Below are 17,525 nucleotides of genomic sequence, written 5' to 3' on the forward strand. Positions count from 1 at the left end.
GCTTCAGGTGATAAATGATGGATGAGGTGGTGGCAAAGGAGAAAGAGCAGGAGGAACAGGGACAATTCACATCAATATCAGGCCAGTCAACCAGATATGTCTTGTAGGATATATTTCTGTAACAAAAGGAGCTGTTCGGCTACACAGTTATAGGGCATACAGTGAGTGCAATGCCTACCAAAAATTTCGAGCCACTCCAATGCCCCTTGGAAATGAAATGGAGGTCAGAGGGTGTTAACTAAACCTTTTTTTCGATTTATAGCAACTGGGTCTCCTGTGCACTGTTGGCCTAAGCAGTGAATGGAAGGCTTTCCAAAAATTATGAGGAACTGCAATGCCCCTTACAAGAGCCATGTGTGGCACCCCAGGGGTCTGGTCACCACAGTAATAGAGATATTACGTCGGAGAGCAAGTGGGAGGTTTCCTGGTCAGGATCCCTTAAACATGCAACATCCTCCTACCCCAGTCCTGGGAAGGGAGAATTCTGCCCTTATAAACTGGATCTGGGGCGGGGTTGAGTGAGTCAGAGAACAGTCAGAGTCACAGTGAGAGCAAGGGAAAGTAACAGCAAGGAGCTCTGTAGGAGCTAGGAGCTAAAGACCAGGGGCTGGAAGCTGAGCAGAGCTCGCCCTGGCAGAAGACAATAGGAACCAGACGCAGGAGTCCGAAGCTGTGTGGACTTATAAATCCAGCAGCAGAAACCAGCCGGCAGGGGATTTCAGGTCCTCTGGCCATAGAAGCCCGGAGGCACAGTCACAAGCAAGGGACCAGCACCGCCGTCGTGGAGCGGAGGATAACAGAAGGCCCCAAGTCACCAGCCATACGGGTGAGCACTACACGGTACACTCAGGGACGTGGGCTACTTCTACCCGCTTACAGCAAGGTAGCCAGGAAGAGTGCAGACAGACGGGGAGGCCTACAACTCCACCTGGCCAGGGGAACTCCTGCTTGCTCACAGACTGACCAGGCCTCTTATGCTAGCCAGTACTCCCGGGAGGGTCTATCTTATATTCATCAGTAAAGACCCTGAACTGCACTGCAAAGACTCTGAGTCGTTCCTGCTGCACTCGTGCACCATCACCCCCATCATCCACACTCACTGCCCTGAGGCTATACTCCTCCCGAGGGGAGTTATCCCATTCTATGCTGCGCACACAACACCAGCCTCAGCGGTCTGCCTCGCAGCGGTGGTACTCCCTGACCGCAATCCACGGGTGGCGCAGTCGGACAATTAACCTCAAAACCTAAGAAAGACTGCCACTGGTTTGACCAGTCTGAGCCACGGGACCGGGTCAACGCCATGGAGACTACAGACCCCAGAGACCCGGCACCGGGTATCCCACACACGTGTACACACGGTCCAGGGGGCGCGTCACATGCAGTACAGCATATTACAAACATAAGTCCCATTATTTGGGAGTGGGTGTCCCATAGTATTTGCTTATGCCTTGCAAGCAAAAGCTGCCAAAAATTAGGATGGAGCAACTTGCAATGCCCCTTACAAGAGCCATGCAGTACAGCATATTACAAACATAAGTCCCATTATTGGGGAGTGGGTCTCCCATAGTATTTGCTTATGCTTTCCCAGCAAAAGCTGCCAAAAATTAGGATGGAGCAACTTGCAATGCCCCTTACAAGAGCCATGCAGTACAGCATATTACAAACATAAGTCCCATTATTGGGGAGTGGGTGTCCCATGGTATTTGCTTATGCTTTCCCAGCAAAAGCTGCCAAAAATTAGGACGGAGGAACTTGCAATGCTGGCACCCTGGTGGTATAGTGGTGGTGGAGGCTGAGGATAAGGAGAAGAAGATTAAACAGCCGAAACGAGGAAGCGTATACCCATGTGTGGGAGTGAAGCGGTGCATGTGAATACACCTCCCGAAATAACACAGTGGATTTGACTTTATGTTACTCTGCTGTCATTTGGTGGTGATGAGAAGTCTGGCCCAATCCAGCCCTTGTTCATTTTGATAAGGGTCAGCTTGTCAGCATTGTCAGTTGACAGGCGAGTGCGCTTATCAGTTATAATTCCCCCAGCGGCACTAAAAACACGCTCCGATAACACGCTAGCGGCAGGGCAGGCCAGGACCTCCAAGTCGTACAAAGCGAGTTCATTCCACGTGTCCAGCTTGGATACCCAATAATTAAAAGGCACAGAGGAATCACGGAGGACGCTGGTACGATCGGCAAGGTACTCCCTCACCATCTTTTGAAACTTTAGACTCCTTGTGAGAGTACCCCGCGCCTCAGGGCCTGTAAGCTGGGCGGGTGTCAGAAAACTGTCCCAGAACGTTGACAGTGTTCCCCTGCCTCTGCTGGATTGGAGTTGCATCTCTCTCGCCTGTACGCCTTGGTTGGGCAACGAACTGTGACCTCTGCCGCTAGCGTGTTCAGATAGGAATTTTTTTAAGAGTTCTGCAGCAAGGGCCTTCTGGTATTGCCCCATTTTTGCAGACCTCTCCACCTCAGGAATAAGAGAGTGAAAGTTCTCCTTGTAGCGGGGGTCTACAAGTGTCACCAACCAGTAATGACTGTCACCCAACATTTTGACAACGCGAGGGTCATGGTTAAGGCAGCGTAACATAAAGTCAGCCATGCGTGCCAGACTGGTAATGGGCAAGATTTCCGTGTCCTCACCAAGATGACGACTGACCATGCTCTCCTCCTCCTCCTCTTCCTCCTCTCCCCTGTCCTCAGGCCACCCACGCTGAACCGACGGTATGACACTTGTACAGGTACTACCATCTACAACGCATGATAGCAGCTCCTGTTCTTCCTCCTCCTCCTCCTCCTCTCCCTCATTGTCCCCCAATGCACATTGGGATGAGATGAGGCTGGGCTGTGTGTAATTGCCCGCTATGGCTTCTTGATCCATCTCATCATACTCTGGCTGCAATGCCTCCTCTTTAATTCTCTGCAGAGAGCATTGCAAAAGACAGACAAGTGGGATGCTGACACTAATGATGGTATCATCGCCACTCACCATCTTGGTGGCCTCCTCTAGTTTGTCAGGATGGTACATATGTCAGACATCCAGGTCCACTCCTGAGGTCTTATGTGTGGAGTCTGACCTGAATATCGACGGCCTTGTTGCAGCTGGTACTCCACAACTGCTCTCTTCTGCTCACAAATCCTTTGCAACATGTGGAGAGTAGAGTTCCAACGTGTGGGGACATCACACACCAGTTGGTGTGACGGAAGCTGCAAACGCTGCTGCAACACAGCAAGGGCGGCGGAAGCTGTAGCCGACTTGCGAAAATGAGCTGACAGGCGGCGTACTTTCACGAGCAGATCTGGCAACTCGGGGTACGATTTAAGAAAATGCTGAACCACGAGGTTAAGCACATGAGTCAGGCATGGTACGTGTGTGATCTCACCTCACCTCAGAGCCTCCACCAGGTTACGGCCATTGTCACACAGGACCATGCCGGGATGTAGGTTCAGCGGTCTCAGCCACAGATCTGCCTGCTCTTTCACAGCTGTCCACAACTCACAAGCAGTGTGAGGTTTATCACCTAAGCTTATGAATTTCAGCACAGCCTGTTGCCGCTTGGCGAAGGCAGTACTGCAATGCTTCCAGCTTGTAACTGACGTGGTGATATCTGAGATGGAGTCTGAAAATGAGGAGGAGGAGGAGAAGGAGGATGCGCAGGAGCTGTACACTGTGGGGGCAACTCTGACTGACATAGGGCCCGCAATCCTCGGTGTGGGGAGGATGTGTTCCGTCCCAAGGTCCGACTGGGTCCCGGCTTCCACTATGTTTACCCAGTGTGGCGTCAGAGAGATGTACCGTCCCTGGCCACAAGCACTTGTCCACGTGTCCGTTGTCAGGTGGACTCTCCCAGTAACTGCGTTGTTGAGGGCACGGCAGATGCTTTGGGACACGTGCTTGTGTAGTGCGGGGATGGCACACCTGGCAAAATAGTGTCGGCTGGAGACCGAGTACCGAGGGACGGCCACCGCCATAAGATTGCGGAAGGATTCCGTCTCCACCAGCCTAAAAGGCAGCATTTCCAATGCAAGCAGTCGTGAAATGTGCGAATCTAGGACTGTGGCCTGTGGGGCGTTAGCTGCGAATTACCGCTTTCATTCAAAGGTCTGGGATATGGATAATTGAACGCTGCGGTGGGACGTGGACGTGGACGTTGATGCTGTTTCTTGAGAAAATGCCATAACAAGTGAAGACTGAGAGGAGGGGGCATCTTTACATGCAGTATGGACAGGGGATTGCCTTGCAAACACAACAGGGGGTTCTATTGCACGCACAACAGTGGAAGAAGCAGTGGTGACACCCGCTGACACTGGTCGTGGACCCTGGGTTTCGCCCCACAAAGTCGGGTGCTTTGCTGCCATGTGCCTGATCATGCTGGTGGTGGTCAGGCTGGTAGTTTTGTCACCCCTGCTGATGCTGGCATGGCAGGTGGAAGATATGGCCGTTTTGGGGTTATCAGCAGAGTCTTTAAAAAAATCCCAGACTCTGGATGACCTACCGCTTGTACTGGCAACGTCCCTCGTGTTGGTGTTACGGGGAACGGTTGCCTGCCTTCTGTCTGCGGTAGTGTTGAGCCACCACCGTAGTGTTCGAGTTCGGTTTGGTTCGTCGAACACCCGTGTGTTCGCCGAACTGTTCGTCGAACTGTTCGTCGAACACCTTCGAACACCGTTAAAACCAATGGCAGGCAAACAAAAACACATAGAAACACATAGAAAACACCTTCAAAGGTGTCCAAAAGCTGACAAACTGCTCAGAAGACATAACTAACACATGGAAAAGTGACAAGTACATATAGTCATGCGAAAATAAAAGAGGTGGAGGAGTAAAAGGAGGGGGAGACACAGATATAGGCATGTCATGCCCTTCTAAAATCCAAAAAGTGAGAAGCCGACACGGCCAGTCCGCTCCTGCCCGTGCCACCTCCGTGTCGCCGGGTTTGTGCCAGAGCCGCGGTGAACCCTGACGGCCAGTCCCCCTCTCCCAATACTGGTGCCTGTCCGCTGGTGGGTCGAGCGAGCCCCCCTGTGGTGGAGGCAGCTCTAAGCTTTTTAATTTAAATTGTCTCTCTAATTTGAATGAATACACTTTAAATCCATTTACAAGGATCTATTGGAGGGCAAGTCTCATGCCAGCAGCCGCGGTAATTCCAGCTCCAGTAGCGTCCACTAAAGCTGCTGCAGTTAAAAAGCTTTTACAAGGATCGAGCTCGGCTGTCCACCGCAAGGCATCCTACTGCCAGTCCCAGCCCCTATGCCTTGGGGTGCCTCCTGATGCTCTTCACTAAGTATCCCATGGTCCCGAAGCATTTCCTTTGAAAAAATTAAGTGTCTAAACTACAGGTGGTGCAGCTTGCTTAACAGCCGGGATAATCCGCTCACTAGCAGACACTGCTACTAGGCACAAAGTATTTCCTGGGCTAGATGCAGTTAAAAATTTGTAATTAGATACTCTCGTTGGATGCTGAGAAAGCATTCCATAGAGTCTCCTGGCACGCCATATATGATTCTCTTAAAAAGCTTGGGGTAGGGGTCTAGGGGACCCTTTTATAGCCAAAATCACGGCCCTGTATCGCAATACGTCACCTAGGCCGAAGATAAATGGAACTGTAGCACCCTGAGGGCTCGGTTGCTACAGACGTATTGCACCTCACCCAGAGGTGTGATATCTCACTCTCAGGTAAGGATGGAGTGTGGATCAGGACCCGACACCTGCATGCATTACACCACATTGCCGTGGGGCAGGGCGACCAATATGCCCCTGAGATGGGCACGACAGTCCCTGTCCCTGGCTGGAGTGGGGGGAGGGAACACTGAGGAAGGGGAACCCTGTAGTGCAGGAGCAGGGAGGAAGCAGTTCCTGGGTGCATTGAGAAGGGAGTATAAAAGGTGGGCACCATCTTAGTTCAGTGCAGAGAAGTCTGAGCAGAAGTGGCAGGGAGCAGGGGCTCTGCATGAGCTCTGCTCCGGAGGCGGGCCTAGTAACAGAGGCCCAGGCCTGGAAGAGGGAGAAGGAAGGAAGAGGAGCGGAGAAGGCTCCAGGAACGAGGAATGAAGGGATCCCTGGGGTGCGGACGGGCGAGTCGCCACCGCACGCCCGAATCCACCTGCGTGGAGGGGTCAGGCCAAAGGGGGAGACCGGTCCCCGAACTAGTGGAGGCAGGAAACGACCCTCAGCTAGAAACCGGAGGCTCTGACATTTTATGTGGCGCAGCCCCTCGCTGCACCTGCTAGGAAGGCACCACATAGGGTCAGGGAAACTGGCGCCAAGTTTACCAAGAGGAGGCCCGAGGCAGCCGGACAGAAGTATTGGTAAGTAAGGCCAGACAAAGGACACACAAAGGGGGTCCTGTGAAGTGCTCCAAAGTTATCTGGGAGTTGTCTGAGCCCCTCACCTGGTGAGCACAGTACGACGTGGGCAGCCGTTACCTGCAGACGTGGTCTGGATAATAAGAACTGTGAGTATAGGCCCTGAACTGCATCACTGACTCCGTGTCGTTACTGCTGCTGCCCTGCACCATCACCCCCATCCTCCGCATACACTGCCCTGAGGCTATACTCCTCCCGTGTGGAGTTATGCTACGCTCTGCTGCACCCACAACACCAGCCTCAGCGGTCTGCCCTGTATCGGCGGTTCACTCTGACCGCAATCCACGGGTGGCGTAGTCGGACATTTAAACATGAAAACCAGATAAATAGTTCGCCACTGGTTTGACCGCCCTGAGCCACGGAACTGGGTCGCCGCCACGAAGACTACAACCACCAGCATCCACCAAAAAGGGTCCGGCTCCGGGTGTCCCAAGGCCCAGGGGGTGCGTCAGAACATTTTCATCACCTTTCACAATCACCAATGGGACAAGGCAGTGATGTCCTCTGTCCCCTCTCTTATACATCCTAGTGACGGAGCACCTGCTCTCATCAATTCGCCATAACCCCAATATTAGGTGGATTGAGGTGGGAGGCACCGAGTACAAGTGCTCTCTATTTGCTGATGATGTCCTAGTATATATCACTCAATCACATATATCCATCCATGCTGTTATGGCTGAAATAGATCACTTTGTTACATGGTAAAATTTTAAAATCAATGCAGCGAAGTCTGAGGCCCTCGATGTCTCCCTCCCCAAATCCATATAGGATTCCATCCAGTCCAACTTTCCATTTGCCTGGCCCTCACAGGGTATCAAATACTTAGGAATTCCTATTCATAGAGACCTCTCCCATCTATGTTATCTTAATTTTGGGCCCTTTATTGAACAACTCCATACAGACCACGGTTGGCAAGTTAGAACTGTAAGATTCACTACGTGAACCACTGGTGTTTTGTGGAAAAGCACATGTACACTGCGTTCCAAATTATTATACAAAAAGTGTTTAGGAGTGATAAGGGAAGAATTTGTTTGTTTGTCAGTTAAACTCATTGATGGTGATGTGTGTCAGGGCTCTTTATATCACTGTAAGCAATTGCAGACACCTGTGCTAATTAGTTTGGCAGGTGTGTCCAATGAAAGGCAAGACTACTTAAGAAGGCTCTCTCACATTATTAAGCAGCCTACATTTTCTGCCAAAATGGGAAAGAAAAAGGATGTGTCGGCTGCTGAGAAGCAACAAATTGTGGAGTGTTTAGGTCAAGGCATGACTACAATCAACATTGTGCGATGATCAGGATGAAGTGTCTTGGCAATCAAGAAGTATGTAGCTGATTCACAGTACACACGTGTGCGTGCTGATAAGGGCAAATTGAGGACTCTTTCCTACAGGCAATTACGTCAGGTTGAATGAGCAGCGGCAAAAAAGCTTTGTCATAGCAGCAGACAAGTTTTTGAAGCTGCTTGTGCCTCCAACATCCCCCGAACAACAAGATGCAGGGTCCTTCAGAGGTTTGCAGCTGTGCATGCGCCATCCTGTCGACCTCCTCTATCCACTTCACACAAACAGAAACGGCTCCAATGGGCCAAACATTACATGAAGACTGATTTCAAAACTGTTTTGTTCACGGATGAGTGCCGTGCAGCGCTCGATGGTCCAGATGGATGGAGTGGAGGATGGCTGGTTGATGGACACCCCACGCAAACACGGCTACAGCGCCAACAAGGAGGAGGTGGAGTAATGTTTTGGGCTGGAATCATGGGGAGAGAGATTGTCTGCCCCTTTAGGATCCCTGAAGGCGCTAAAGATGAACTCCATAATGTATGTGGATTTTCTCAAACAGCACTTCCTGCCATGGTTCAAGAAGAAGAACCGTGTATTTCACAGCAAGATCATTTTTCTGCATGATAATGCACCATCTCATGCTGCACATAAAACATCTGCATCTCTGGCTGATATGGGCATAAAAGGGGACAAACTTATGGTGTGACCCCCATGCTCCCCTGACCTCTACCCCATTCAGAACCTTTGGAGCATCATTAAAAGGAGTGTCTATGATGGCGGGAGGCAGTTCACATCTAAGCAACAGCTCTGGGAGGGTATTCTGTCCTCATGCAAAACAATTGAAGCAGAAACCATCCAAAACCTGACAAATTCAATGGACGAGAGAGTTCAGAAGCTCCTTTCGAACAAGGGGTCCTATGTGAAAATGTAACATCACCTAGAATAAAGTTTTGAGTTGAAAACTGTTTGATTTCAGTTTCTAACAACCTGCTAATGCTTATAATTTCAAAAATGACCATTTTTTTGGTCTTTATTAAAATGAAAAGGCTGATCGAAAAGTTTGGGGGATCTAAGAGTGTGGCAACCCAGTAGTCATGATTACTTTGAATTCTGTCAATATGAGGGTCATGCTGCAGGTAGTGCAGCAAGAAGGCACTTATGTGCCTTGCGCATCTCGGAGCCCCAAAATTATTTTCCGGGCTAGATGCAGCTAAAAATTATTTTTAATTTTAAATCTGGTGAAGCTTTAGTATAGATGGCCTAATAGGATCAGTGCTGCACACTGCTACAAAGCCCAAATTATTTTCCAGTCAAGATACAGATAAACATGATTAGTAATTTGAAAGCTTAAAACGGTTGGTAGGGTGATTTTAACCAATCATCAAGCTTTTACTCTCCCCAGGATGACACAGGGGTAGAAAAGTCGTTTCGGATCCATGATTTGTTCATCTTTATGAACGTGAGTCTGTCTACATTATCAGTGGAGAGCCTCGTGCGCTTATCTGTCAGCACACCACCAGCAGCGCTGAACACACGTTCAGACAGAACGCTGGCTGCGGGGCATGACAAGATCTCCAAGGCGTAAGTGGCTAGCTCCGGCCATTTATCCAGATTGGAAGCCCAAAAAGAGCAAGGGTCCAGTGACACAGTCGTGGCTTCAATGTTTACTTGGAGATACTCCTGTACCATCGTCTCTAGGCGTTGACTATGTGTCAGACTTCTTGTCTCCTGTGGCCTTGCAAAGGATGGGCTAAAAAAGTGGTGAAATGATTCCGCAAAATTGATGTTACCAGCAGATACTGTGGTTCTGTTACGGTTTGAGTGCTGAACACTTGACGGTCCCACGGTTGGCAAGTTGGAACTGTGAGATTCACTACGTGCACCACTGGTATTTTGTGGAAAAGCACATGTAAGATTCTGCAACACTCTCTGCTGATACTCCTGCATGCGTGCATCCCTTTCTATGGCAGGAATAATTTCTGCAAATTTACTTTTGTACCGGGGATCTAACAGTGTGGCAACCCAGTAGTCAGGATTATTTCTAATTCTCACAATTCGAGGGTCATGTTGCAGGTAGTGCAGCAAGAAGGCACTCATGTGTGTTGCGCATCCAGGAGCACCAAGTCCCTGTTGTGTTGGTGGCGAGGTAACAATCATGCTTCTTTCCTCTGTCCTCTCCCCCCAACCTCGCACAACAGAAATGTGATCAAGGTCTCCCTCATCTGATGAGTCTTCCATCAGTTCGTCCTCCACTTCTTCCTGGGCTCCTGCACCTTCCTCACTAGTTTGGCTGCTACCATGCGCCCTGGTAAAACCATCTCCCCCACCCTCACATGCCTGCCGCCTTGGTGCTGCCGACCGTCTGGACCTTGCAGATGTTAGCCCTTCCGCATACAACTCCTCCTCCTCTACTTCCTCCACCTCCTCTTGTGCCACCACCTGACTCCGAATTCTGTTTAACATGTGCTCCAGCATGTAAATCACCGGAATAGTCATGCTGATAATGGCATCGTCAGCACTAAACATCTTTGTCGCCATTTCAAAACTGTGCAGAAGGGTGCATAGGTCCCTGATCTGAGACCACTCCTCCAGTGTGATTTGCCCCACCTCTGAATCTCGTTGGCCCAGGCTATTCGTCAGAACGTATTGCACCAGGGCTTGTCGGTGCTGCCACAGTCGCTGCAACATGTGCAGAGTTGAATTCCACCGGGTAGGCACATCGCATTTTAGCCGGTGAAGTGGCAGGCCCAACGACTTCTGTAGAGATGTAAGTCGCTGAGCTGCGGGATGCGAACGGCGGAAGTGAGCACACAGCGACCGTGCCCTCTGCAGAAGGCCATCTAGTCTGGGATAGTGGGCTAAAAATTGCTGGACAACCAGGTTCAACACGTGAGCTATACAAGGCACGTGTGTGACATTGCCCCGGCGAAGGGCCGCACCCAGGTTTGCAGCATTGTCGCACACGGCCTTCCCTGGTTTCAGGTCCAGTGGAGACAACCATTCATGAAATTGGTTCTCCAGAGCTGACCACAACTCCTCAGCTGTGTGACTCACATTTCCCAGACATTTCAATGTAAAAACCGCCTGATGACGTTGAGCCCTACTGCCAGCATAGTAAGGAGGTGTGCAGGATCCCTTCTGCGCAGTTAGAAAGCTTGTGGCATGACCAGACAGGCTTTGGGTGCAGGTGGAAGACCGAGAGGAGGATGAGGAGGCAGAAGCAGTGGAGGAACTTTGACATAAAGAGGATTGACGCACAACTCGTGGGGACGGCAAGACTTGGACAGCAGCCCCTTGTCCTGCTGTCACCATAGTTACCCAGTGCCCAGTCAGCGACATGTAACGCCCCTGTCCATGCCTACTCGTCCAAGTGTCTGTGGTGAAATGCACCCTGTCACACACAGAGTTTCTCAAAGAAGCGGTGATGTTGTGTGCGACATGCTGGTGGAGCGCAGGCACACCTTTCTTTGAGAAGTAGTGCCGACTGGGCATCTGGTACTGGAGCACTGCGACGGACATAAGGTCTCGAAAATCCTCTGTGTCCACCAGGCGGAAAGGCAGCATTTCTGTAGCCAAGAGCTTGCAGATGGTGAAATTCAACCTCTTAGCTTTCTCATGGCTAGGAGGAAATGGTCTTTTACTTGTCCACATCTGAGGGACCGAGGGCTGGCTATTGTGCTTAGACGGGGTTGATAACGGTGTCCCCGGCAAACTGCCGGTCTGTGAGGAAGATGCAGGCGGACATGTTAGGTTGCCTTGATCCAAAGGTGGTGCTATCGATGTCGGACAGCGCTCAACACCAGCTGGTGTTCCCACCTCCAAAGAAAATGATGACCTGCCAATCACGCTGGCTGTTGCGGGTAAAGAGGTGGCAGGTCTGCGCCCCAAAACAGGTGTGACTGCTGTCCCCCCAGTCACAGAGGATGAAGAGGCCGCGGATGCACAAGATATGGCAGACGGTGATTGGCCCGGCCGGCTAGGCCGCATTGTAGCACACTGAGCTTCCCACTGCAACTTATGCTTCATGTCCATGTGCCGGTTCATGCATGAAGTACTCAAACTATGTATTTTTTGGCCTCTACTTAGCTTTTGCTGACAAATGTTACAGATAACACGAGTTGGGTCATCTTTATCGATCTGAAAAAATGCCCAGGCTATGCAAGGCTTAGCACCCATGCGACCTGAAGAGCCACCACGACTTGTGGTGAGAGGCAGAGTTGTGTTTGAGGATGCAGTTGTTGACGTGCTTCCAGTACTACGTCTCTGTCCAGGAAGGCGCAACCTGACCTCGTCGTCACTAGCATCTTCCTCCACCTCCTCTGCTGACCTCATCTCTTGGCTGACTGTGGGTTGACAGTAAGTTCGATCTCCGACCTCATCATCATCACCCTGTGCGTTATCACACCCGTCGTCCTCAGAGCCAACCTGTTCCTGCCCTGACAAAAAACTAAAGTTGTCGCTCCAATCAGGTATTTGAGTCTTATCATCGTCTTCCTCATTGTCTCCACCAACAGGAGTTACAGTTTGGGAATGAGGGTCTACATTATGGTCAGAACCTTCTGCGTCTGGTCCTGGATCCGACTCATAAAGATTCTGGGCATCAGTGCAGATCATTTCCTCGTCTGGATTCACAGAAGCGCTGGAGTCGACCTCTGATTCCCAGGCTATAGTATGAGTAAACAGCTCTGCAGACTCAACCATCTGTTCTACCTCATACTCAGACGGGCAGCTGGAGATTTGGGAGCTGTGAGGAAGCAAGTGCGATTTGGGTGACACCTTTGAGGACTGGAGTATTTGTGATGTTGAAGTTGATGTGGAGGAGAGCCCACTTAAAGGAGCACTTGATATCCATTGAAGCACCTGCTGTTTTTGTGCCTCATCTGGAATTTGTAGCGATTGGCGTGGCCGTAAGAAAGGGATCTTATCACATTGTCCGCTAAAAGAAGTAGACATTTTAGTTTGGCTGGAAGATGGTCTTTCTTCTGCAGATGTTACTGTTGCTTTAACACCTAGCCCACGGACACAACCTTTTTTCCCCTTCCCAACACGCCTATTCCCCTTTCCACCAGCAGCAGGCCTTTTTCCACTCATTTTGGTGGTTAACTAATTCACAACTCTCGAGTTGTTTGCACAAAAAAACAATGGATGGTAACCGAGCAGAGCTGAGTGGCCAAACTGTGGTATTAGGCCAAAACTATTGGCTGGGTTAGATGCAGAAAAAAATTATTTTGAATTTGCAACCTGATGGAGGTCAGTATAGATGGACTAATACAAATAGTCCCACACACTGCTAGAAGCCCAAATATTTTTTCAGAGGTACTGTAGATGCAGATAAAAATTATTTTTAATTTGCAACCTGATGTTGGTCAGTATAGATGGACTAATAGACCAAGTCCCACACACTGCTAGAAGCCCAAATATTTTTTCAGAGCTAGATGCAGAAAAAATTTTTTTTTAATTTGCAACCTGATGGAGGTCAGTATAGATGGACTAAGAGACCAAGTCCCACACACCGCTAGAAGCCCAACTATTTTTTCAGAGCTAGATGCAGAAAAAAATTATATTCAATTTGCAACCTGCTGGAGGACAGTATAGAAGGACTAATAGAACAAGTCCCACACACTGCTAGAAGCCAAATATTTTTTCAGAGCTAAATGAAGAAAAAAATTATTTTTAATTTGCCACCTGATGGAGGTCAGTATAGATGGACTAATAGACCAAGTCCCACACACTGCTAGAAGCCCAAATATTTTTTCAGAGCTAGATGCAGAAAAAAATTATTTTTAATTTGCAACCTGATGGAGGTCAGTATAGATGGACTAATAGACCAAGTCCCACACACCGCTAGAAGCCCAAATATTTTTTCAGAGCTAGATGCAGAAAAAAATTATTTTTAATTTGCAACCTGATGGAGGTCAGTATAGATGGACTAATAGACCAAGTCCCACACACTGCTAGAAGCCCAAATATTTTTTCAGAGCTAGATGCAGAAAAAAAATATTTTTAATTTGCAACCTGATGGAGGTCAGTATAGATGGACTAATAGACCAAGTCCCACACACTGCTAGAAGCCCAAATATTTTTTCAGAGCTAGATGCAGAAAAAAATTATTTTAAATTTGCAACCTGATGGAGGTCAGTATAGATGGACTAATAGACCAAGTCCCACACACCGCTAGAAGCCCAAGTATTTTTTCAGAGCTAGATGCAGAAAAAAATTATATTCAATTTGCAACCTGCTGGAGGTCAGTATAGAAGGACTAATAGAACAAGTCCCACACACTGCTAGAAGCCCAAATATTTTTTCAGAGCTAAATGAAGAAAAAAATTATTTTTAATTTGCAACCTGATGGAGGTCAGTATAGATGGACTAATAGACCAAGTCCCACACACTGCTAGAAGCCCAAATATTTTTTCAGAGCTAGATGCAGAAAAAAATTATTTTTAATTTGCAACCTGATGGAGGTCAGTATAGATGGACTAATAGACCAAGTCCCACACACCGCTAGAAGCCCAAATATTTTTTCAGAGCTAGATGCAGAAAAAAATTATTTTTAATTTGCAACCTGATGGAGGTCAGTATAGATGGACTAATAGACCAAGTCCCACACACTGCTAGAAGCCCAAATATTTTTTCAGAGCTAGATGCAGAAAAAAATTATTTTTAATTTGCAACCTGATGGAGGTCAGTATAGATGGACTAATAGACCAAGTCCCACACACTGCTAGAAGCCCAAATATTTTTTCAGAGCTAGATGCAGAAAAAAATTATTTTTAATTTGCAACCTGATGGAGGTCAGTATAGATGGACTAATAGACCAAGTCCCACACACCGCTAGAAGCCCAACTATTTTTTCAGAGCTAGATGCAGAAAAAAATTATATTCAATTTGCAACCTGCTAGAGGTCAGTATAGAAGGACTAATAGAACAAGTCCCACACACTGCTAGAAGCCCAAATATTTTTTCAGAGCTAAATGAAGAAAAAAATTATTTTTAATTTGCAACCTGATGGAGGTCAGTATAGATGGACTAATAGACCAAGTCCCACACACTGCTAGAAGCCCAAATATTTTTTCAGAGCTAGATGCAGAAAAAAATTATATTCAGTTTGCAACCTGATGGAGGTCAGTATAGATGGACTAATAGAATGATGCTATGCCCAAAAGATTTTACTTCACTAGGTGCAGTAAAAAAATTGGTATTCTATACACAGGTGTTATATCTTGCAACACAGATAGGCTACTCCACTGACTTACACACTCTGCAATAGGCCAAATGCTGTGAAAAAACTTGCACAGCACTGGCACAGACCTGCCTGGCAAAAACTGATAGGAACTCATGTAACCTAGTCCTGAAAAGGACTCCAATTACAATTAGTCTTTACTCCCACAACCTATCTATTTAAGAGCACAGACCTCCCTGATAAAAGTCGTAGGAAATGCTGTAACCTAGTCCTTAAAAGGACTGCAATCACAACTATTCCCTACTACCAAGCTATCTGTATATTTGTGCGAAAATTGGCTTGAAATTAACAAGGTATAGCGCACACAGCAACAGCGGTGCCGTCTAACACGCAGCTGCAGCAGTGAGAAAATGGTGGCAACGGGGAAAATGGCTTGGTCTTATAGGGCAAGGACATGTGACATACACTGCCAATGACACATGCCCTTGCTTGTGTGAAAAAAAGCACTTCGCTCCGTGTGTGCGCTGCTGATAGGCTGACAGATTGCACCTCCCCACTGCAAATGCGGGAAAGAGAAAAAAAAATGGAGATCTTCATTGTTCCTGCAGAGATCCATCCCCTGCCCCGCCCCCCACCCCGCTGTACACTCAAACTGCGTATTAACATTAATTTTCATCATTACTGAGAAAAAATCCAGTTATGATTTTGGTGCACGAACAGTTATCGAACATAACCTCGAACAGCCGAATTTTTCTCAAATTGTTCGTGTTCGCCGAACGGCTCGAACACCGCCCAAAACAGCTCGAATTTGAGATTGGCGAACAGTTCGAGTAGAACAACGCTCATCTCTAGTCTGCGGCCACCACACTGTTTCTTCCTGCCTGTTGGGGTACTCTGCCTCCCTCCCCCTGTGTGCTGCTGGCCTCACTCTGCATGTCCTCCTTCCACGTTGGGTCAGTTACTAGATCATCCACCACCTCCTCCTCTTCCACTTGCGCACCACGATCCTCCTCCTCACTTCCTGGCAATTGTGTCTCGTCATCGTCCACCTCTTGTGACAGATTGCCAACGTCGACTTCCTGTGGCCGTGGCTGTTCAAATATTTGGGCATCGCAACATGGGATCTCCTCTTCCACCACTTCAAGCGTATCAGGCGAGGGGCCCAAATATGGAAATGGACCAGTGAACAGCTCTTCAGAGTGTCCAAGTGTGGGATCACTTGCTGTCTGACGACACTCGGCATGCTGGGAGGAAGGAGCATCAGGGTGAGGAGGAGTATGCGGTCGAGACTCAGGGCTACTAAGATTTGACCGTGTGGAAGACAGACCGGCGGTGGTGGTGCCCAGGTAACTGGAAGTATTGTCTGTTATCCAATTAATAACCTATTCACACTGATCAGTTCTCAATACTGGTGTTGTTCTGTGCTTCCCTAGTAATTCGGTCAAGAAGTGGGAGCGAGAAGATGTGGCTGTTGGTTGTGGCACATTTTCACCTTGGCCACGGCCCCATCTTCTGCACGAACAATCACCAGAACATCCACTTCCACGTCCATTGCCACGTGCCTTGCCCATTGTAAATGAAGTAAAATAGCTTACACTTGCACTATCAATGGAAAAAGGGTAATAAAGAGTAGATTAGAACCGTGGAAGAGGAAAACCACAGTTATTGTTTACTGGGGTATACCACACTTTTTTAAATAGAGATATTTGCGGCTGAACAGTGAGCGACACACTCAAACTGCTTTTTTTTAGATACAAATGGCCCAAAAGTGGATAATACAGAGGTTTGTACCGTGGAACTGCAAAACCACACTTGTATTTCTCGGGCCTACACCAGACTATTTTCAACAGATATATTTGTGTCTGAAAAATCAGGGAGACACTATTATTATTTTTATACAGCAAAAAATGCCAAAAACAGGATAATAGAGATGTTTTACCGTGGAACATCAAAACCACAGTAATAATTTACTGGTGTATACCAGACTTTTTTAAATATATATATTTGCGGCTGAACAGTGAGCGACACACTCAAACTGTTTTTTTTAGATACAAATGGCCCATAGAACTGCAAAACCACACTTCTATTTCTCGGGCCTACACCAGACTATTTTCAACAGATATATTTGTGTCTGAAAAATCAGAGGCACACTTTTTTTTTGGGGGGGGGGGGGGGACACCAAAAGGTTAATAAGATGGGTATTTGTACATTGTGTAGGAGGAAAAAAAAAAGAGGATTTGGATAAAAAAAAAGGATTTTTCCTGGCCCCCGGGACCTGGAGCTAAGTCCAGCAATTTCAGCAACAGGAGCAGCACACAGGACTGTAATGTAGCGTTTGCTGGTATAACCACTGCGTCTCCTATACAGCCTGCCTGCCTGATATACCTGGGATGGATATTAGTCCTGAGAAGGACTGTTTGCTTGATCTGGCAGCCTTTACAGACCCTACACTAACTATTTTGCAGGATATATCTCTCCCTAAATCAGCAGCGCTGTCCCTACACTGTCTGATCCGGAGCGACTGTGTCCAAGATGGCGGTACCCGGTTTTAAATACTCGAGGTGACGCTGTGCGGCCAGCCAATCACTGTAATGCCCACAAACAACATGGCTGCGGCATTACAGTGACTGGCTGGCAATCCCTGCATGTTCATTGGCTCTGTAAAGAGCGCCAAACATGCAGGGCGGAGACCCGA

This window comes from Phyllobates terribilis, unplaced genomic scaffold, assembly GCF_046119375.1.
Source record: "Phyllobates terribilis strain yellow unplaced genomic scaffold, ASM4611937v1 Scaffold_13__5_contigs__length_258822181, whole genome shotgun sequence".
NCBI classification, from domain to species: domain Eukaryota; kingdom Metazoa; phylum Chordata; class Amphibia; order Anura; family Dendrobatidae; genus Phyllobates; species Phyllobates terribilis.